At 39.5% G+C, this 22,363-nt stretch overlaps 1 long non-coding RNA gene across 1 annotated transcript in view; it reads right to left on the bottom strand.

The window, feature by feature from the left end:
- LOC142601250 (uncharacterized) overlaps positions 1-22,363 on the bottom strand; it is a 104,898-nt gene that overhangs the window by 8,097 nt on the left and 74,438 nt on the right. Inside the window, exons 2-3 of the long non-coding RNA XR_012834853.1 lie at positions 8,615-8,739; positions 8,369-8,396 (exon numbers count right to left, since the gene is read on the bottom strand). This is a non-coding gene — a long non-coding RNA (uncharacterized LOC142601250). The remainder of the gene's footprint in view (positions 1-8,368; positions 8,397-8,614; positions 8,740-22,363) is intronic.

The following is a 22,363-nucleotide window of genomic DNA, read 5'->3' as shown; positions in this document are numbered from 1 at the left end:
TTTTATGTATCTTTTTCATAGATACATCAATGATTAAACAATTTCTTGTAAGAGTAGTTCCTTTCCCCTCTTCCTTTGCACTGTTGTATTCAGCACAATCCATTTCCTAATCACTGTTGTCATTTATCTCTTCGTTTTACCTTGTCACCTACTTAATTCCACTAGAGGCATTTCTAACATCTCTGTCTAATAATCTCCACTAACAATGCAGAACACTATTAGCATAATAAGCATTTCCCATCTGCACAAATGAGACTCCTTCTCATCAGTCTGAAAACTAACTACTGTACATAAAAATAGCCTGGAATTATTAGAATTAAAGAGAGAACACATTCCCCTGCAAACAGGCTTCTTCCCTCTCTCCTCCTGGTAGTAACAACTTCAACAGTCTTTGTAACAGTAAAGTATGGAAGTCCAGGATTGAGCACAAGATCCCAGGCCTCCATACTGTTTAATGTTAGTATGATCCCTTTTTGAGCTAGGATAAGCTGCCAATAATGCCCAAACTCATTTTAGGGGTTTAGCACAAACCATGGGCTCCTCTCAGTGTAAAGAGCCACACTGTTTCATGGGTGCACACAGTTTGGCTGTATGGACCATACATACCTCTACTCCACATCCCTGAGTATGATCCAACCCTAAGGACTTGAAGGGAGACTTGCCAGGGAATGTACTTGAATTGTGGACCTAGCCTCCCTTCTTGCATGGATACCTGCAAAGTTGAGCAATGTTTGAATAAAATGAGGTGTGATATTTCTACACTTATCATCTTTAGAAGCTTTTCCATCAAAAGCAAAAACAGGTGTTGGCAGACCCTTATATTTGTGTCCTCTAAGCCAAATTAATTCCTTCCTCGCAGCATCAGTCATCACGGGTCCCATATCGTCTCATATTTACCTGGACCTTTAATTTGGCAAAGTCCTTGATCTGCATAGTTATTTCTCCAGTCAGTATTGCAATGAATCACCTCATTCCCATTCTTTTGGGAGGGCCTGGCTTCAAAGTATTCCAAGTTTGTCTTTGATATCAGGTCTTTGACGAGAAAGGTGCAAGGATGGTGTATTTTTGAGTGTAAATGGCATAACATCCAGAAAAAAAAAAAGAAAAAAGAAAAAAAATGGTTGGGGGAAGGCTATTTTTCATCCTGTAGTTCCTTGATCTGCTTCATTGCATGTCTGCACAGTTTTGATGCCCCACTGGAGTTGGTGGGGGAGGAAGGTCAGCAATGAGGACTAGGATTGAGGGCAAAACCAGGGCTACCTCAGCCAACTTCCTTTAGCTTTCAAAAGCTAACTTTTAGGCCTCTAAGATGGATCCCAGTTTTGGTTTCTAGACATTCCTCTAGTCTGGAGTTGTTTTATAATATCTTTCAAGTATTTGCTATGAGATAACATGTGTATCAGCTCTAATTATTCCATTTTACCAGTTGTCCATCACATTTCATCAGAAAAGCCTCCACCAAACCAAAACCAGCATTAGTCTTTATAGAATAGTGTTATTTTCACCACTTACTCTCTAGCACCCAGTTGCAGAAAATGGCAAGGATTTATTTTTGCTCTTCTTTGGTGGTGGTAATGTTGTCCATAAATGAAAGACCTCCATAAATAAATAAGTCATTCCGAGGGAAAAGAAACTTTTGCCTCATGCTGCATCCTGCTTCACCCACATATACAGTTCTGTCCCATACGTTTTTCTAGAATACCTACTATGTTTGTTAACTTTGCCCAGGCTAAGAAAGAATTAGGAGCACAGAATGATTTCACAAGTTATGAAAATGAAATGGAAAAAAAAAAAATACAAGGTCACTGAGTAAGCTATGAGCTTACTCAGTCATGAGAGTCTGTCCTTTGCGGCTCTATGCTTACCTCTATTTAAGGGCAGAGACAGAAGAAAACAGTTTCTTTAAAATGTTGCAACTGTATTGGTAATTAAAAACATCACTTATGTCTTTGGTTGAGGCTGTGAGCTTTGCAGAGGAACTGAGATTGTGGCCTGTAGACTGTTGAAAAGGAATGGCAACAACCCTTCAGCCTCGCTGACCCTACAAAGGATCCTTCTGCAAATCTACCTCTTTGCACTGGTTCCATTGAGACCACCACTGGCCAGACACTGGTGAGTTGTGTGGCAGCCTTCAGTAAGCGGTGGAACAAGTGAGATCATTTTGAAGAGCTTTGGAAGATCTTACTTGACTATTTTGAAGTGATTGTTTCTGCTGGATTAGATTTTATTTCCTAATTATATAAAAGCAGGAAACCTCAGGAAAGTAGTACGTTGATAAAAAAAGGCTTGGCTTATACTGATAGACTAGGACTGGACAATATAGATAAGCCCCGATGTGTTCCTCTCTACAGTTTTTGTCTACTGTCTGGCAAAGACCAGGCCCAGCTGAGGAAAGAGGTTATGCAGGGATCTATTGGCAGTCAGGGTTAGGCCACCCTGCTGTGGGCTAGACACTTCAGCTATAGGGACACTATGCCATTTGACCATAGGACCAAAGAAGAGGCCCTGGCCTGTTTTATTTGCTCGTATTGATGTAGCTAAAGGCCTGCAGATCCCTGACCACATCTGAATTTGTGTCTGAGGCATGCTTCTGGTGCTTCTGGTGCCCAGGGTGCAGGTAACAGAGACAAACTTGGCCCTGACAGCCCTTCGGCCTGCTCTCCCCTCAGAATATGATGTCATTCAGCTCAGGAGACATTGCAATTCATCTGATCATGAGAAGTGTCACTACACAATATCTGCACATTATTAAGGCACTAGAAACCATGATTGTTCATAAACTAGAGGTTTGTGTCATATGCCATATATTTTCAGACTGAAAGAACAAATTTTAACCAGAGAGACTCTTCAAACAGTAGGTGGAAAACACAAGGATTTAAATTAGGAACTGGATAATGCTAAGCAGCTTTCATCTACTTTAATTAGAGATAATGTTTTTCTTAATCATAAAATTGAATTTATGGAAATCAATTTAAAAGTGTGATTTTTTTAAATACTTAGAGAAAAAGAATTTTCTTTTATATATTGAGAACATTTCCAGGCTATAAAACCTAAAAAAAAAAAAAAAATTATTCATTAGTATGTTCTGACCCACATCTCAGGTTGGAAATACCTGATTAATCTTATTCCTAATAAAAAACCCCTATTAAATAACAAGGATCTATCAATTATTTATTAGTATCAATAATCACCAATTTATAGATCTGTTGTCATCAGATTTAAACATAAAGACAAAACCTGAAATTTTTCCACACCCACTTATCTACAACATATGACGAAAAATATTTTTTCCGTAAAATCTAAAATAAAGACGACCACATACATTGTTGAAATTGTACTTCAAACCACATGTCCTTATTAATTTGCTTATAGGCAGATTAAAGTATTTCTTTATTTGAAATTACCTGAACTCTAAGATACTGAAGAAAATGTTTTGGTTTCTACAGGAACAGTGCGCAGAAATATTTCCAGCTTTTAGACACATTGTCCTTACAGTGTGTCCATTGTGTTTGCGCTCATGTATGCAAACACACAGGGAATATCTGTTAGTCTTGCATGTAAGACTAGTGAGAGTACATGCTATGCTAAAGAAATATATTGTGTGTCTGTGTGTGTATGCACATTTGTGTTGAATTCAGACAATTGTTTTCTTTTTCACTTGTTTTGCTTTTCAAGTATTGAGTCATTTGGATGCTGGGTCAAAGCCCTGCTTGATGTAATAACACTTACTACTATGCAGACTGGCTGCAAGAGAGACAACTGCTTGGGCAAATAAAGCCAATAGGATATTCTGAAATACTTTAAAGTATTCATAAAAAACATTTAATATGCTCTTTCTTTTCTGCCACTCTGACAGAGACATATGATGAAGTTATAAAAATACTCTAAGACTCAGTGGTATAAATCTTCTAAAGATATTCTTGTTAAATAGCTACTGATACTGAATGTTGTCCCCACTTTTTTCCCCTTTCATTTCCTGTACTGCCTGCTTAATGGAACAATACTGACTGTTGCTAACATAAAAACATTGACTGTTACTGGAGTAGAATATTCAGCTTTTTATCTTTCACATATAATAATGTATCTTACATACATGTACCTATATCTTACATATGTAAACAGTATTTGCATGTATGTATAATTTTAAGTCATCTATTACCATGTCATATGGCATGGATTTAACTTTTCACGGGGTTTTACTTTGAAAAATCACCAATCCCAGGATTCCGAATAGCTAGATACACACAACAAATAGATGTCTAAGGACTTCTAAAAAAGATCTAAGTAATGTGACAAATTCTCTGGAAAAATGCTGGATTTAACATGTTGAGTGATGCTTTGTATTTCAATATTATCTTCTCTATATGTTGCTAACGCTTGTTTACATATCAGGGATTTTTTTTAGTTACATGTGCCTGAAATGGGAGAATATTTTTCACAGTAGACCTCAACCCCCTCATTTACAATCACTGAGATGGAATGTGGAGATACTGACTTCAGTGATATTTGGATCAGGCCCTCAGACTGTAATTGGACACGCCGAGATCTCTGCTAAAAAAGTTCCTTAAGGCAAATGATGCACTTCAGAGGACACGACCTAAATACAGCTTATAAGGCTTTTAGGAAAGCAGAAGTTTGGATAAGAGAGCTTCTAAGACACATGCCTTTCTTCTTCCTGAACAATGTGAACATTTAATTTTTCCTGCACATCTCCTCCTCTTCTACTGCCTGTCAGATAAAAAAAGGCTCACAGATGGTTTTGTGGGAGAGATAAAAGACCCTCTTTTAACCTCTACCCCACCCCCCAAATAACTGCATATCCAATGCGAATTTATCAGAAGCCTTATGTGAGTTTCAAAACTTTTGCCAAGTCCACATTTTCTGTTTTACCAAAAATCTAATTTCAGATTTCATTCTTTTAATTAACAGATCACAGATACTACTTTAATTAATTATGGTCTACCAAATTAAATCAGCTAGATGTGGGTGCTTGCTTTTTCTGCTGAGCTCAGTTGGAATTACACGATCAGCACAAATGTTCACTGATGGAGAGGAGTTGTCCGCTCTTCTGACGAATGGGATCATTCTTTAGAGCATTGTATTGGGTTTAACTGACCAGATCTCTTCTAGGCTTACACAAGGGCAAGAAAACTTCCCTCATGAATTCCACAGCTAAGTGCCTAATCTAGCTCTACTAAATTCAAACAACTTTTACCACTGACTTCAAATGAAAGTCGAAACTGATTTCAGGCTCCCCTACAACCATATTTCCCATCTAGTGTGTGCATGTTGTCCTTCGAGCAAACAGAACAGATGTCAAGTTCACAATCCTGAAGATGTTCCCCCCAAAATTCAGCAATATACAGTATTACAGTGTCACACCTCATAAGGTACAGAGAGCTCATCCCTCCCTCAGGACTTTCCTCCATGCATTTTCTTCATATTCCCCCCAGAGCCAGGCTGATGTGTTTAATTTAATACATAGTAAGTCAGAAGTGCCTTTTTTCATGACCTAATGAAAACATTAACATTTATTCTTGTTCTGTGCTCATTTATCTTGCTCCCAGCTGTGTGTCTTAGAATAAGGCTCAAAAATCAGAAACAAAGGGAATCCCAAACTAAGCAAGGATGTCGACAGTTGAAATAATTCTTGGCTCACAGTAAGTTAATACAAAAGCATGGGAGCACTTCAGTTCAGACAGAAGTTCTACAGTTGAGAACAAGAACAGAACCATAGTGTAATAAAAGCAGTTTATGTTGGAAGAGACCTCTTGAGGTCATCTAGTCCAATCTCCTATTCACAGCAGGGCCAGCCAGACCAAACTGACCAGTTTTGAATCTCCAAGGAAAGAAACCTTATAGCCTTCTATGATGGTATGACCAGCTGGGTGGATGAAGGGAGAGCAGTGGATGTTGTACACCTTGACTTCAGCAAAGCTTTTGATACTGTCTTTCATAACATCCTCGTTATAACATTCCTTAGCAAGCTTAGGAAGTGTGGGTTGGATGAGTGGACAGTGAGGTGGATTGAGAACTGGCTGAATGGCAGAGCCCAGAGGGTTGTGATAAGCAGCACAGAGTCTAGTGGGAGGCCGGTATCCAGTGGTGTGCCCCAAGGGTCAGTGCTTGGTCTGGTCCTATTCAACATATTCATCAATGACCTGGATGAGGGGACAAAGTGTAGCCTCAGCAAATTCACTGATGATAATATGCTGGGAGGAGTGGCTGAGACACCAGAAAGCTGCGCTGCCATTCAGCAAGACCTGGACAGGCTGGAGAGTTGGGTGGAGAGGAACCTAATGAAATTCAACACAGGCAAGTGTAGGGTCCTGCACCTAGGGAAGAACAACCCCAAGCACCAGTACAGGTGAGGGGCTGACCTGCTGGGAAGCAGCACTGCAGAGAAGGACCTGGGAGTCCTGGTGAACAACAAGCTCTCCATGAGCCAGCAATGTGCCCTTGTGGCCAAGAAGGCCAATGGTATCCTGGGGTGTATTAAGAAGAGCGTGGCCAGCAGGTCGAGCGAGGTTATCCTCCCCCTCTACTCTGCCCTGGTGAGGCCACATCTGGAGTACTGTGTCCAGTTCTGGGCTCCCCAGTTCAAGAAAGACAGGGAACTACTGGAGAGAGTCCAGCGGAGGGCTACAAAGATGATCAAGGGACTTGAACATCTCTCTTATGAGGAAAGGCTGAGAGAGCTGGGTCTGTTTAGCCTGGGGAAGACTGAGAGGGGATCTTACCAATGCTTATAAATCCCTAAAGGGTGGATGTCAAGAGGATGGGGCCAGACTCTTCTCAATGGTGCCCAGTGACAGGACAAGGGGCAATGGGCACAAACTGGAACACAGGAAGTTCCATCTGCATACGAGGAAAAACTTCTTCACTTTAAGAGTGACTAAGCACTGGTCAGAGAGGTTGTGGAGTCTCCTTCTCTGGAGATATTCAAAACCCACCTGGACGCCATCTTGTGCAATATGCTCTAGGTGATCCTGCTCTAGCAGGGGGGTTGGACTATCTGTGAATCTGTAAATTTGACAGCCTGTTGATGGAAAGTGAGCTTTCTAGGACCATATATGGCTATTGATGGAACAACAGTGGAAGAATCTAGGATACTGGTGATATCCTTGGTCTCACCTTCTCCTTTACATGTGGCCCATCACAGTCTTTTATATCATTTGATATTATGTCCCAAAGGTTACCAGTTCTGTGGCATGCTGAGTACATCAAATAGATGTCTTATGAAGTCATCTGGACTACACATCTATTGACTGCACTTATGGCAACTGGACCTGATGACCCATATAGTCTCCTGCAGGTCTCTGTTCCTAGCTGAATCTGTAAATATTAACTGCACACTACTTGCATGAATGACAGCTTGTTTTTCATAGTCTACAACAGCATATTTTTGCATGTGAAATTACCTGCTTGTGACAGCATAGGCATGTTTTGCATGCATATTTTATGGGAGTTGCCTTTGAAAGATGGTCTTTGGCTAACCTATATAGTCCTCCTGGAAATCCATATAAATGACTTCTGTTCCAAGGGTAAATATATGCAAATGAAATAAAGAGGTCCCACTCTTCCTACAAAATTTCAGCTCCACACATGTCAATCCAAAAGATGCATTTTGTATCTGCTTATTAGAGGAACCACACAAAAAATGAAAGGAGTGGTACGCACCTCCTGTCAGCCCATTCTTTATGTTCGCATGCAAGAGACAGAACAGTAAAGATTCTCCAACCCTTCACCAGCAATTAAGAGTTGAGAGGATTAGACCACTCCTAATCTGCAGATTTGTTTCCATCCACAGTTCTATTCTCTACTATGAAATATTTAGACTGCTAAGGAATTGAGAAACAGTGTAAAAAAAGAATGTGCAATAAATTAGGGAAGATAAATAAAGGGAAAGTTACAGAGTAAGCATAGTATTTAGCAAGACATATGCCCTGGGCTGCTTAACCTGTTCCCCAGGCCCCCATTTCAATATGACTTTGCAAGCACTGCTGACTGTTTTGTTTAACTCTGGACCATGTAGATAGTAAATGGGAATGGATGGGAGATACTACCAGGTGATGGATGAACTCAGTAGCAAGAGGAAAGCAATAAAAGAAAGCATATATTTTCCTACATTCCTCAGCCCCACACTGAGATAGTTCATAGTTTGTGAATTTTGTATAAAATATTACGTCAGGTTTTCCAAGAACTCTGTCAGAATCTACCTGTCAAGTGACTAAGGGAAGTATGGTATGACTTAAAGACTTATGTCCTTAAAGACTATTTCATAGTCTTTATTAGTGCCCTGCAGTAATACACAAAATAGTTGGATTTGATTCCTTCATGAACAAGTAGGTGGCCAGGAACAAGTCACCCAGGTCTTCCACTCCCCAGTTCTGCACCTGCAAAATAACAATACCTCACTGAGAGCTGTAAATAAAAAAATGTTGATTACAATGAAAGTTCTCTTTTATTTTTTTTACAGGGAAAAAAGTAAAGTATGGTAGAAAAATGTCCTTGACCTCAAGTAAAAGTTAAAAGAACAGGAAAACACTTACATGAAAGATAAAAACTGTGAATAACATTTCTCCCCATCTTTCTACCACCACACTGAACATACCTTTCATACTCTTTACAACTCTGTGGTGACAGGCAAGCCTTGCCTTTGTCTGTCCAGGGAGCAGATTGTCAGCACTACTTCCTCAGTGACCTCCACAGGGGCCCTGCTATGTGCTGCCACTCTCGCTAGAAGAGAAAGGGAAAATTAAGCGCAAGGGTAAGACTCCAGTAAACCTTTGTTTTGGTATCCAAAGCAATTCCCTAGCATGTCTCAGGTGCAGGAAAGTGGTTTCTACAATCTGAGATACAGGAGCAGGAAAAAGGAAGTGCTCTCTTCACACAGATAGCAACCTGCACTTGCACAAGCAAACGAGTTGTGAGTAGTCCCACTGACTCCTGTGAGATAGTGCAGATGACTGAGGTTTCCTGAAACCTCCTAGCCTGTTTGCATGATGTGGGATCCAATATTATTATGCTGACTAAATTATTTATGAGCATCCTGCTAATGGTTGTACTCCAGAAGCCTTGACTTTACCTCCTTCATGGCCCAATCCAACACCCACCAAGTAAATTAAATAAATCTTTTTAGACAGGAATGCTAACAGCACTGAAGGTACAGAGAAGACAAAGAGAGGCTGGCTCCTACCACTCCGTAACACTTCTGTGGCAATGCTATGTTAAACTTAGCATGCTTTGCCATTTTCATAGTTGCAGGTACTAAGTGCAGTTCTATTTCTGTAATTCAAGCTTTTAAGTACATTCATTATCTCATGAGTTCTAAGTGGCATTTGTTCAGATACTTTACAAATGTTCATAGTATACCTCCTCAGGAACAATGAGATCAAACTTAAGTTCATATGCAACATAGGAAATATTTCATATAGCACATAAATGTTTAAAATATGATTGTGCTCTGCTCCAACTCCTTTCAATGCAGTTTTAACCCCAGATCAATCTGTGAGCACAACATGGAAATTCTGTACTGATACTGGAATTCTGAAGATTTATAAGGAAAACTGTGGGCAAAAAACTGTGTAGTTTAGAAGGAAAATGTTGCTTAATGAAAAAAAAAAAAATTAAAAAGCTGAATCAAGCCCTACATTGGTGCAACAGCTTTTCTAACTATATGATTGTCCAGAAAGATATTTAGCTTTCTCTCCTTGTTATAACAGGTTAGGCTAGTCTTTTGATTCATAATCTGAAATATCTGTTCCTTATTACTTTCTGATCCCTAGTCATTATTAAAGTATGAAATAAAGCTGAATTAGGAAAAGATCTAGAGATATAAAAATAATCAGTATTCTTTAATGAGGTCTGAAATCTTTTTCTTCAATTGTTTCCAAAATTAACAAGAAGCTTCTAAAAAAAGCTATCTTGATTTCTATTTTTTAAAAAAATAGAAAAATAAGGGATGTAGAAAGACCTTCATTTCAAGGATTTTTGATAGATTTATTATTCTAAGAATAGAATAGAAATGCCAGTATACTTCTCAGAAATCTTTTGTTTCTAACAGAGAATTGCAGTATCTTTTATTGATACATCTACTGTCTTAAACTATCATCTGCAAATTAAAAACCCCAGGATTTAGTTTGTAACATCATGCTATCACCCAAGGAATTTTGTAATATGAATTGTCTTATTCTGGGCCCCCAGTGCAATGGAGACATGGACATACTTGTGCAAATCCAGCGAAGGACAATGAAATGATGAAAGGACTGGACCACCCGACTGCATCTGTTCAACTTGGAGAAGAAAAGGCTCATAGGAATCTTATCAATAGGTATAAGTACCTGATGGGTGGGGAGTAAAGAAGACAGAGCCAAAGAATTCTCATTGGTGCCCAGTGAAAGGTCAAGAGGGAATTGGCACAAACTGAAAGGCAATAAATTCCATTTAAATGTACAAAAAATCATTCTTTATCTACAGTGACACTCTCCAAACACTGGAACAGGTTGACTAGTGAGACTGTGGACTCTCCATCCTTGGAGACTCAACACCCATCTGGGCACAGTCCTGAGCAACCTGCCCTAGTTGACCTTGCACTGAACAAAGGTGTTATACTCGACACTCTCCAGAGGTCACTTCCAACCTTCTATGATTCTGTGAAAATCTGGAGTCCATAGATTAAAAGGTTCAAAGAGATTTCAATCACATTAGTTCTCTACATCAGTAAGGTTGATGAGACAAAAATTTGACTGCTGTCAAAATCACAAAATGTTTGAGGTTGGAAGGAACCTCTGGATATCATCTGGTCCAACCTCCCTCCTCAAGCAGGGTCACCTAGAACCAGCTGCCCAGGACCATGTCCAGATGGCTTTTGAATATCTCTAAGAAGGGAGACTCCACAACCTCTCTGGCCAACCTGTACCAGTGCTTGGTCACCCTCACAATAACAAAGTGTTTCCTGATGTTCGGACAGCACCTCCTGTGTTTCAGTTTGTGCCCATTGCCTCTGGTCCTCTCACTGGGCACCACTGAAAAGAGCCTGGCTCCATCCTCTTTGCACCCTCCCTTCAAGTATTTACATACATTGATGAGATCCCCCGAGCCTTCTCTTCTCCAGGCTGTCCAGTCCCAGCTCTTTCAGGTTTTCCCCACAGGAGAGATGTTCCAGTCCCTTCATCATCTTTGTGGCCCTTCATCAGACTCTCTCCAGTATGCCCATGTTTCCCTTCTACTGAGGAGCCCAGAACTGGACACAGCATTCCAGGTGTGGCCTCACCAGCACTAAATAAAGGGCAAGGATCACTCACGTCCCTCCTAATCACTCCTCGTAATACAATATGGGACATCAAAGTTGGCATTCTGGTTCATGTTCAACTTGATGTCCACCAGGACCTCCAGATCCTTTTCTGCTTTGGTGCTTTCCAGTCAGTTGGCCCCCAGCCTATAATGGTGCATTGGGTTACCCCTCCCTGGTTGCAGGACTTTGCACTTCTTGTTGAACTCCATGAGGTTCCTGTCAGCCCATTATTCCAAGTGATATTTTCAGCTGGAGATACCTCCAAAAACAACTAAAAGAGATTGTGATTCATTATGATTAATATTAAATAAGCCCTCAATTTATATACAAATGTTTTATGTTTGGGAAATAGAAACTCTTCTACAGAAAAAGTATATGTAAACAGGTAAATGGAGGAAAAAGATCCAATTTTTCTTTTTTCAGACACAGACAAATAAAATTAGGAAACATTTACTGAATCTAAAATGCATCAGCTTCTTAATGATATTCCAGATGTCACTAAATGAATTTAGGTTAATACAAAGCAGAAATTATAAATAAATACTAAAGGCCACATCAGATAAGAATTCACATCCAGCCTCCAACCCAACCGTGGACAAGATAGTCCGAAAAGCAGTTATCCACAATTTATGAAGTCTGACTTCTGGTGTTCTTCTCCTATACAGATTATTTAGCTCTTCTTTGTCCTCTTTCAGATTGCCTGTTTTCATGGACTTTGCAGGAATATAATGTCCTTGAAACCTCTATTTCTCAGTCAAATATGATTTAAAACTAATAATATGTTCAAAAGTTAATGTATCATACATAGTCACACTTAAAACACATTCATAAGCACAGGGTAATGAACCCAAGCTGCTCTGAATGCCAACTCCTTAAATCTACACTCCAGAGCAATGGCGTGTATAAGATTTTCCCAGAAAGTACTACAGAGGTAAAGAAAACACTCTTGCTTACTAATTCAAACTGACAGTACAAAAACTAGTTCTCTCTGTAATCTGTTGCAGCAATGATGTAAGCCAAGTAACACTAAACATGCTTTAGCTGGAAGTAGTTGTGTTTCACAGCACTACAGCTAACTTAGGGAAATCCACCACATTGATTTAATCATGCTAATAAAGCATCTGGACAATGCTGACGTAAATATAATCCTTGTTCATGGCTAAGGTTTACTTACAATGGTTGAAGATAGAGCTTTCCCTGATTACTGATTTTTAGGAAAAACAAAAAATATATGTGGCAATGACTAACATTCATTCCCCTTCTGCTCAGTCAGAATACAAACAGGCTGACCTACAAGGCAAGACAGACGTGTAAGTTTATCCAGACTTCTGCCTGTAAAGGTATTAGATGAAAGATGTCTCATATTTAAACAATTGCATGCTGCAGGACTTCCAACTTATGGTATTCATTAGTAGTAATTAATACTGGGATCATCTGCTTCCTGACAGTCTCTGGCAGTTTGTTAGGAATTTCCAGTATTAATATATATTTTAAAGGTTGAAAAGTCATGCAATAGGTGCACATCTGATAAATGCATGGATATATGTTTTAAAAAGGAATGGAAAATCCTAACAAAGTGAGAATGTACAAAAAAGCAGAACAAAGGAAACTGCATCTTTTACTGTATTCTCCACTTTTGCCATCTTTATTCATCCCTACTTGGTTTTCCAGGCCTGGTTCATGATTTGCCAGAAAGAGATCATATCACTAGTTTGTGTGCTTATAGAGACTTAAAAAGGATGAAGATTTGGACTCCAGAAAGATAAATCACAGGCAATTATTCAGAAGAAACTATTACATGGTTATAAAGATATGTCTAAAACATAACCAGCTTGTAAAAATAGACTTCTTATTTAATTAAAAAACATTTCTATGCTTAAATGTCTTACTCAATTTGTGTATGTTACTTGATTATTCTACTTATATTGCATTTTTTATCTGTTTCTTTAAACCTGGACAACAATTGTGTGCCATTACTGATAACAAATTTAAAAAGAATAATTATTTAGCAAAAGGAAAACTGATGTTTTCCCTTTAGTTTTATATACCTTCTTGTTATATGGCATTGTTTGGGGGGAAAAAAAAAATAAAAAAACCGGACCAAGTACAAAGAAACAAGACAGCAAACCGGCCTAAGATTTCTCTTCATCTGTGTGTGGTTGCGGGAACTCATAAGAAGGGTAAGGCTCTGCTTTGGTTTTATAGCAATGGGATTTGCGAGTTGCAAGTCTGTTTAATACAGAAAGCTAAAAGCACCCCTGTATGGATTTAAATGGCAGTCTCATCTGTTCTACAGAAATATACCTTTCCTACTACTGTGATTTTGATCACCTGCTGTTCTCCAATTAAACTATGAACAAGTAAAAGGAATACAATATATTTACATGTGAAATGCAGCATAGTAACAAACAGCTTTTTTAAGAAAAGATCAATTTGGGAAGAACAATGTGTGTCTGTAGTGTACAGCAAAGATTCCTTTATTCTTCTGAATTGAGAAAACAATGTGCTGGGAGCTCTATTTTCTTAATGAAAGAATTCTAGGATGATTTGCCACCCACCTGGGACTCTGAGTGGCACAGCGAGTGGAAGGTAGAGAAACACGGCACATGATAGAAACGGCTTAAAGAACTATTGATGGAAAGGACTAGTCCAGAAGTTAGAAAATATGGGTTATATTCTTGGCTTTATTGCCTGCTTAGTGTGGAATGAGAAATGGTATTTCATATCTGTGTCTCACTTCTATCTGTTAAGTACAGATTTTCTTTGTTTTGCAAGCTACTTTGGTCTAAAAGTGCAGGAAGGTCTTAGTTACTATATCAGCAGTTTACAGAAAAGTTACCCTGTTCTTAATGCACGCCTGCTTTGTTTCCCAAGTTTAACTTTTTACATCCACAGAACTGAGAAAGGTAGAAAGAAGTGCATGGAAATAATATCCTTGGTGTTCCAGGACACAGAACTAAGCTTCAGGGAAGTGAGGTAGCAGCCGAGGAGGCAAAAACAGCAGCTGGCATCCAATAAATGCCCTGATCTATTAGATCATATCTCTATTGTGTAATAATAACATAGCTCTAACACAAGTTAATGCACAAAGGAGGATTCGGTCTCATATCAGTCCTGTTTTCTTTTGGATAACATAATTATCTGGGCTGTCAGTGCTGCAGTTCACCAAAAAACCCAACTTCAAAAAAACAGGATATTTGCAAAAGGAGTTTAAAGCAGTACAGGAGAGCAGCACGTCATTTAAGGTTTCCAAAAAGCTGTGAGACTAAACGAAGCTGTCAGGGCAGCATGCGGGCCTGGGGCTCCCCATGGGGGTCTGTCAGGACAGGGCCGGGCAGCCGGGGCCCGTCCCACCCCCAGCCAGGCGCAGGGCAGCCGAGGGGCAGGGCAGCCGAGAGGCACAGGGGCAGCCCCAGGCCCAGCTGCTGGGGACTTCCCTGGGGACGGGCGAGGCTGGGCCGCGGTGTGGGCCTGGCTCAGTGGGGCCGTTGGCCTAGTGATGCAGGGCTGTGGTGAGCTGGAGACCAGCCCAGCTGCAGCGTTGCTGGGGCAGGGGCTGATGGCCCCGGGGGGCTGCGAAGGGGTGCTGGGCCATGGGAAGGGTGGGGGGAGCCCCAGGCGTGGTCAGGGACAGTCAGTGCTAGTGGTGCCCTCGGGGCCCTGGCAGAAAGGTGGGTGTTAGGTGGCTTGCTGTGAGCCCTGTGCTGGCAGAAAGCTGTGCTGAAACGCACAGGTGAGTTTTTCCGTATCAGCCCCGTTTATTAGATGCAATCCATTAGCCTCATTTGTATTTTAAACTACTCACTCTAACATTTCTGAGCACAAACTGCTGTTATGTTTGTTGTTCATGAGTGAGATAATACAAGTCTCTGCTACCTTTTCCCATAGGCGTGTGAGATTTGAGTACAACCTTAAACTAGCCTCTCTAAAAATTAGCAAGAGAGGTAAAAATATGCAGTCCTTTCAAGCATCCTTTGATATAATACAGCCTACAAAATCATTAATTTTTCAGGCTCAAGGCATTTCCTTTGCCAGCTGGTCTGCAAATTCAGCACTGGATTCAGAGGTTTTTGTGCCAGCACCATTGTAATGACTTCTTTTGACACGGAGGTAAAGATGGAAAATTTCAGCCTTGAGAAACAATCCAGCAATGAGTACTGATGTCTTGGGGCAGGGTGAAAAGAAGGAATCCCACATGGATCACAGTGCTTACTGGTTTTATTTCCATAAATCCCAGTGCACAGGGTGTAGGGTTTTTGCTCTTATTAAAACTGGTATAGACAACAAGGTCTGATGGTCAGTGGCAGAGGCAGTTCCCTCCAGCTGAGTCACACAACACAACCAGCCCAGTTCATCTGACAAAGGCTAACCTTCAACAAACGCTTTTAAATAGGTATCCTGAATTTGGTGTAGGTAGCCCACAACCTAAAGTCTGGCAGCAATCCTGCACAGTGACAAGAGCAGAATTGGCATTAAATTTGGGAATGAGAGAGACAGGGGCTGATGACTATCTAATCCTGTGGTCCCTCTACCCTTATTGCCTTTTCTAGCAGATCTCTGTTGCTAAAATATGTGTATTTTTTTACATAGTATCTTAATGAATAACCGACCAACCAAAGGATTGTGTGACTGCTGACCAGACTTCAGCAGTGCATCTCTTGTAAGGTATAAAGAGACACTTGAACACTCAAGAACTGCAGAAAATGTAGCTCTTTATGTAATCCACTGATTTACATTCTCACCCACTAAAGTCAATGAGAATTCTGCAACTGATTTCAGAAGAGTTTTATCAGGTATGAGTGCTTTTGGAGAGTGCAGTAGTATCATTGTGTTTCTAATCACAGGGACAACATTTTGTTCTGTAGTTTCAGTTACATCTGGTTAAAAATCGTACAATAGATTATTGCACATGAAAAATCTGTAATTTATTGATAAGTCAAACATTTCAATGTGACATGCCAATTCTGTCAAATATAATTCTGAAAGCAAAATTGGCATTTTTAATAGGAAAATTAATTTTTTACTTCAAAATTACCTTTAAAAAGGGATTTGCTCAACTATGAATGACATATTCAGCATTTAATTTCCAGAGAAATTTCAGACACTTATTCTGTCTTCTTTTCCTTTATTTTCAGAAGAGAAAAAAATATTACAGATCCAAAGAATTTTGTAGCCTTACATAAAGCCTCATTTCAGCCAGTTCAAACCGTACCACCTCCTGCTTGTGCTGATCTAGTACCTATGCTGGATTCTCTCTTGGTTCTTATTTACTACCTTCATAATATTGCTGGATTCCCAGAGCAGCCAGGGTAGTGACATTTTACAGTGAAATGCGGTTTAAACTGCATACCAGAGATGAAAAACTGACATCCACCATAAATACACTGCAAACCATCCCTGTATGAATCTGCATTTCTGGTTTTGTTCTGTTGAAAAATGCATGGTGTTTGCAGCACTCACCTGACAACTGCATTTATTTTGCTTAGGTGAAGTTAGTTGTATTTCAAGATCCTGAACCTAGTTAAACATTTTTCCACTCATTATTATATTTGGAACAGTTCACTTCTCATCAGCTAATAGGATCCTATTGCATACAAACATAAAATGAAATAGTTTTAGCTTGTTATGTTTTTCAGGCCAAGAGATATTTCTTTTTTTTCAAGGTTAAATTAATTGAGGAAAACAGTTACGTATAAATGGAAAAAAAATAGCTTATAGAACATATATATAGGAAACATTTAGGACTGTTACTGTTGCTACTCTGTAAATGTGTGGAGTATATTCATAGATGAGAGAGTAAGTGGTGTGTGAAGATCCTTCCAGGAATTATAGATACCCTATTCAAATATTTAAGTAAAATAAGTTAATAAATAAGTAGCACAGTACACTAAATATTAACCTATATGGTACCTCTATACTAGTGCATAATTAAGCCCTCTGTAAAAATACATATTAGCAGACAACTTAGCAATACCACCTTTAAGAGGCCTTCATCAGTCAAGTCATTCCATACAAACAGTAAACTTGTTATTTGCAAGCATAACTCCAAGCCATAACCTAATTACATATATGGTTTTCATCTTTGGAGGAGGGCTATATAGTGTGTCCTCTCTCTGTGGAAAACTCTGGTGGTTCAGCGGCACAGCCAAGCAGTGGAGCCTTCCAGAAGCAAACAAGAACTTCCCATATGAGCAGGTATGCCACATGCAGACCTCTCTGTTGCCTTTGCAGAGTCCTTATCCTACAGTCTGTCTTAAAATAAGAGGACTTTTTTTTTTTTTTTCTTGCGCCATTGCCATCAGTCTCCATGCCATTGACCTGGTTCCACGATGCCAAAGAGGTCTCTTAGCACCAGCCTAAGGGCCATTTTGTTTGGGGAAATATTATCATCTCTCTTCTTCATCCTTCTCATCCCTGCTCCACAGTCCCAGTGATGTGGTGTTTCAAGCCCTCCCTGCCTGAGCCATGGGTTCAAATTCCCAGAGGCTAAAGCAGCCTTAGACCCCCACTCTCCCACCTGTGCCTGGGCCTCTGATAAAAATTGGGCAGTACCACACCACTTTGGTGAGTGAAGTGGTTTGTATAACGAAGGGGAATGTTGCCCTAAACTCTTCATTCACTATGTCCTTTGATAGTTTTGCTAACTTTAAATAAGTTTTTCCTGCCAGAGAAAGAGTGTTGTTTTTGAAAAGCAAATGGAAAGGGTACACTTCTAATTATAGGACTGCTTGGTTGGTATGCATTTCATTCTTCCTTAAAAATAAATAAATAAATAGACAGACAACTAGCATAATGGCTCATCTGTTAAAGCACTTCTTTGGTTGGCAGAGTTTTTGGGAAGTTTATCTGTAGGTGTCCACATCAAACAGCACCTGTTTTCTCTCTTTGCTCTTTATTCAGAGATCCATCCACTCTCTGAAACCTGCCTTTTTCCATGCACACAAGCACTTTGCATGCTGAATGTTTTTACTAATGTGAATGAACCATGTTCTGCCTGACACCTGCATGTTACTAAGACATATATTTTTTTATTTTTTTTTTTTAACTTCAGCTTTAAAAGTTAAGGGGGGGGGGAGAAAGAAAAAAAGAAAGTAGCTTGATTTTCGTTCAATTTTCCAAGTATCTTTTGGACTACAAGTAAAATTTCTCACTGAAGATTGGAAGAAGGGAGAATTATTTTAGCTCTCATGTTATTCATTCCTGTCCATGTTTTTTCTAGCTGCAATATCATTATTGCACACTGCCTCAACATAAACACACTGGAAAAAATAATACCAAACATGAAGATATCGTAACATAAGAGAATAAGAATGGCCATTTTAGTTTAGACTAAAGGTCCACCTAGCACAATAATTTGTCACCATCAGGAGCCAATAAAGCCCAAGAAAGAACTGAAGAGGGTAAACTGATGAGCATTTCTCCCATTAATTTGTCTGTTGTTTGAACGCAAGCACTTCCTATTCACTTCCATTTATTATATATTTCAAAGGTGTTCAGAGTAACAGAATTAATGCAACTTTTTAGCAAGTCCAGGAACTTCTCAGTTGACAGATTTTAGGCATATGCACATTGACAGAAAACAACGCACCAGAACTCAGTTCCCTGCTCTAGATCACATGCCCACATCATGACTTAAGTCCTGGTTTTGCACCACTCCTTGTCCACAGCACTGTGTCGCTGGCACTCATAAAGAAACATGTCTCCCAGATCCCAGTCAAGCCCTCCCCCTCCAACTTTATCCCACCTACTTCTCCAGCTTGTTGTAATGTCACACTGGATCAAATCTGTCTGAAGTATCATAAGCTGGGTTCAGATCGCGGTCTTTCACCACCACAACACATACTGGTATTGCTTGTGCCACTGGATGAAATACAGCAGTAAGAAATCAAGGCAACAGAAACAATATTCATATACACAGGCATGTATCTGCATACCCTAAGGAGAGCATTAATATATGGGCTCAGTACTTGTATGTGGCACACCAGAAAAATTAACTACAGGTCATATAAGCAATATTTCTACTGACTATCATGATTAGGGTTTGCCTTTATCAGAAAAAATAGTTTTCCTCTGAGCATCACAAATAAGCAAACATGCTGGATCTGTTTGTTTGTTTTTTTTCCTTGAAACCCGAAACATTCAAAACCTGGAATATTTTGACTAGAAAGGAAGGTCTCCAATCAGTATCGACACTTGTAAAATGCTTGCCTCCTTTAACTTGCAGAGTAAGTTTTATTTGCATTTGTGGGTCCCAGACACTTTTGTCATTTCCAGTGACTTCCTGCTTGTTGCTGGGACACAATGTTTTTATACTTTTCAGGAAATTATGGAACTGAAGAGCTCTCACAGGTAGCCACTTGCATTTATTGTGGAGGGGGAAGGGGGGGGCGCAAAGAGGCAGGAGAAAAGTGGGATGCACAAAACATATTACAGAGAAGATAAAACCATCTTAAAATTTAAAAACAATAAATAGATATTGCATATTTTTGGAGCATCCAATAATTTTACATTACTTGACCTTATGCACAATAGCCCCAACAATACTGTTGTCTGTTATCATAGCATAATACAGTACTTTTAAGGAAGATAATGGACACACTATAATTACCAACACAATTACACTCACAGTAAGGCCAGTGTTCTATCCTTCCTTTAACAAGCAGCTCCTCATCCTCCTTTCAAACAGTACAACTCTTTACTGTAGGCTTCTAGACATGAGGGGCCACACATAAAGGATTCAATCAGGAAGCTTGCCAAAGTATTGTAATGGGAGGTAAAAGCCTAATTGCCTCACAGGTGAATGCCTCCAGTATGGATCTAAGCTGCAATGTCTTTAAAAGAACTCAATCAGTTGTTTTAATGCCATTATGTTTCAAATTTTAAGTGCAGACACTTAAGGAAAAGAATTCCCCAGTTCAGGTCTATCTAGTAGCTCTTTATGTTTGAATGACTGACACCTGTTAACTTAATTAGGTAATTAGTTTACTTTGAATTATTAAGGGAAAGATCTGAAATGATAAAAGCTATAACAGAGCTGCAGGGCTTTATTATTTTTTCTCTTTCTTTTCTGGTTTAGCTGAAAAGATAAAGAGTGAATGCACAGAAACATATGGTTCTAACCTTCTTGAAGATAGGCCTATGGGGGATTTTTGTAGGTTTGTGAAGTCAGCTCCAGAGTGATGTTATCCATTTTCAAACATTTTCTTTCCCTGTTTAGCATTTTGAGTTTTCACAGACTTCTTACTCTCCCTGGTTTTGATAAGAATCAGTCACTGGTTTATTGAAGTATTTTAAGAAAAGATCATTCTACTAGCATTTTCAGTTTGGCCAAAACTGGGACGATACTGCAGTTTTCATAAGGAGAAGACCTATTCTCATGAGATTTCCTAGCTGATTTTCATAAGAAAGAAGTTACTGAAAAACGTTTTTGTGTTGCCTGAACCAAACCTTTTGAGATTCATGCTCTAGTAGAGCCTTTCGTTTTTAACAAGTTCCCACTGATATGTATAGTGGAGACAGTCTCTGTGCATTACGAGCAGCTTGCAATACAATGGCATTTGAGAGGCAGTAGCTTCCCAAGCTTTGAAGCACCTGGCATAATAATGGCTGTGCTGATGGATGACCTGATGTGTTACACAGACAAAGTATGGACTATCAGCATTATACTGAGGGATTCTTTCCAGTACCTAAAGGAGAAGATTTTGAAAGGAAAACCTATTTCAGCTTCAAGGAAAAAAACAATAGGGCTGCAGAGCTGTGGAAGAGTGATGCATTGCTATATTATAGCTTCTGCTTCTAGGTATAGTTGTCAGAGCTTGAATCTTTCCTGTTCTCGAGCAGACATTTTCAAAGGTTAATGAGACAGAAGGCAAGTACACCAGTATTATACTAGGTAGTCTTAGAAACATGATTATATTGAGAAGTATAATAAGTTAGGTAGAGCATTGATATTATTTCAGTTATGTTTCTCAGTAAGCTCTCTTTACGATGTAAATTGCAAAAACTTCAGATAACATTTCTGAGGACCCTGATACCAATTCCTATTGGGCACCTTAGGAAAATGCAAGTACAGAAACCCTTGCAAGTGGAGGATGTGATATCCACTAGCTGCAGCATAGACTCCAGGTATCACAGAGCAGTTTACACCAGCAGGTTCAGACCAGCTCACTCTAACCAGAGCCCAGCTGACTTGACATTTCTGATCTGGTAATTACACAAAAATCTTAGCACTGCCTTGTACTCAGGTGGTAAGCATTATTAAAGGCAGGTAATACTAATTTGGACATTGACTACACCTGCAAACCATAGGCAAAGGTGAAAGCGTAGGCAGAGTGTGTCTGTCCGTCCATCAATATACATGCATAAAGGCCTGTGCATCACTTCCTTTGCTGACTTTTTGTTGTGCTATCTTAACTGAATTGCAAAGTGCCATTATTTCTTTAACTGTAAAAAGGGAAATAATTGTATTTCTCTGTCTCACAGATATGCTGAGAACCTTGATCAGTGCTAACCACATGCGTGGGGGAATTCAAAAGGTGCAATGTGTTGTTTGTTCTCAGAATGAGGCAGCGCTGAAATTGCTCCGTATCAGCTTTTACATAAAGCTTAAATGATCATGAAAATTCTGATTCTGTAAATACTAGTAAAGGAGAAAAGGTACAGAAAACACAAGTTCTTTTGGAAGGGAGGAAGGAAGGTTTGGGAGATCCCTAGCCACAGGAGTTTTCAGAGGATCGTGCAGTAGGTAGATAATTACATTCCTGGGAACCACCTCCCCCCTTCTGCTTTCTTAAGTAATTCACTGTTCTAATTAGAACCAACCACAGAACACTGATAACAAAGGGGAGCCCATATGATGTATGACAGTTATTTAACTTGTCTTGGAATCAGACAGGCAACATTATGTCTCTGGCTTCAGGTGACTGTTACAAGAAAACCATGATTAGAGATAGCTATGTAAGAAAAAGCCTGTCTGTGGCAAGGGAAGGGATGCTGCACTATTGTCACAGACACAGGTGACACCAAGTGTATCAATGTCTTAAAATTCATTGTCACTTATAAAAACAT

Source organism: Balearica regulorum, chromosome 3 (genome assembly GCF_011004875.1).
Source record: "Balearica regulorum gibbericeps isolate bBalReg1 chromosome 3, bBalReg1.pri, whole genome shotgun sequence".
NCBI classification, from domain to species: Eukaryota; Metazoa; Chordata; class Aves; order Gruiformes; family Gruidae; genus Balearica; species Balearica regulorum.
Note: the sequence above shows the minus strand (reverse complement) of the source record. Positions and strands in the feature narration are given on the sequence as shown.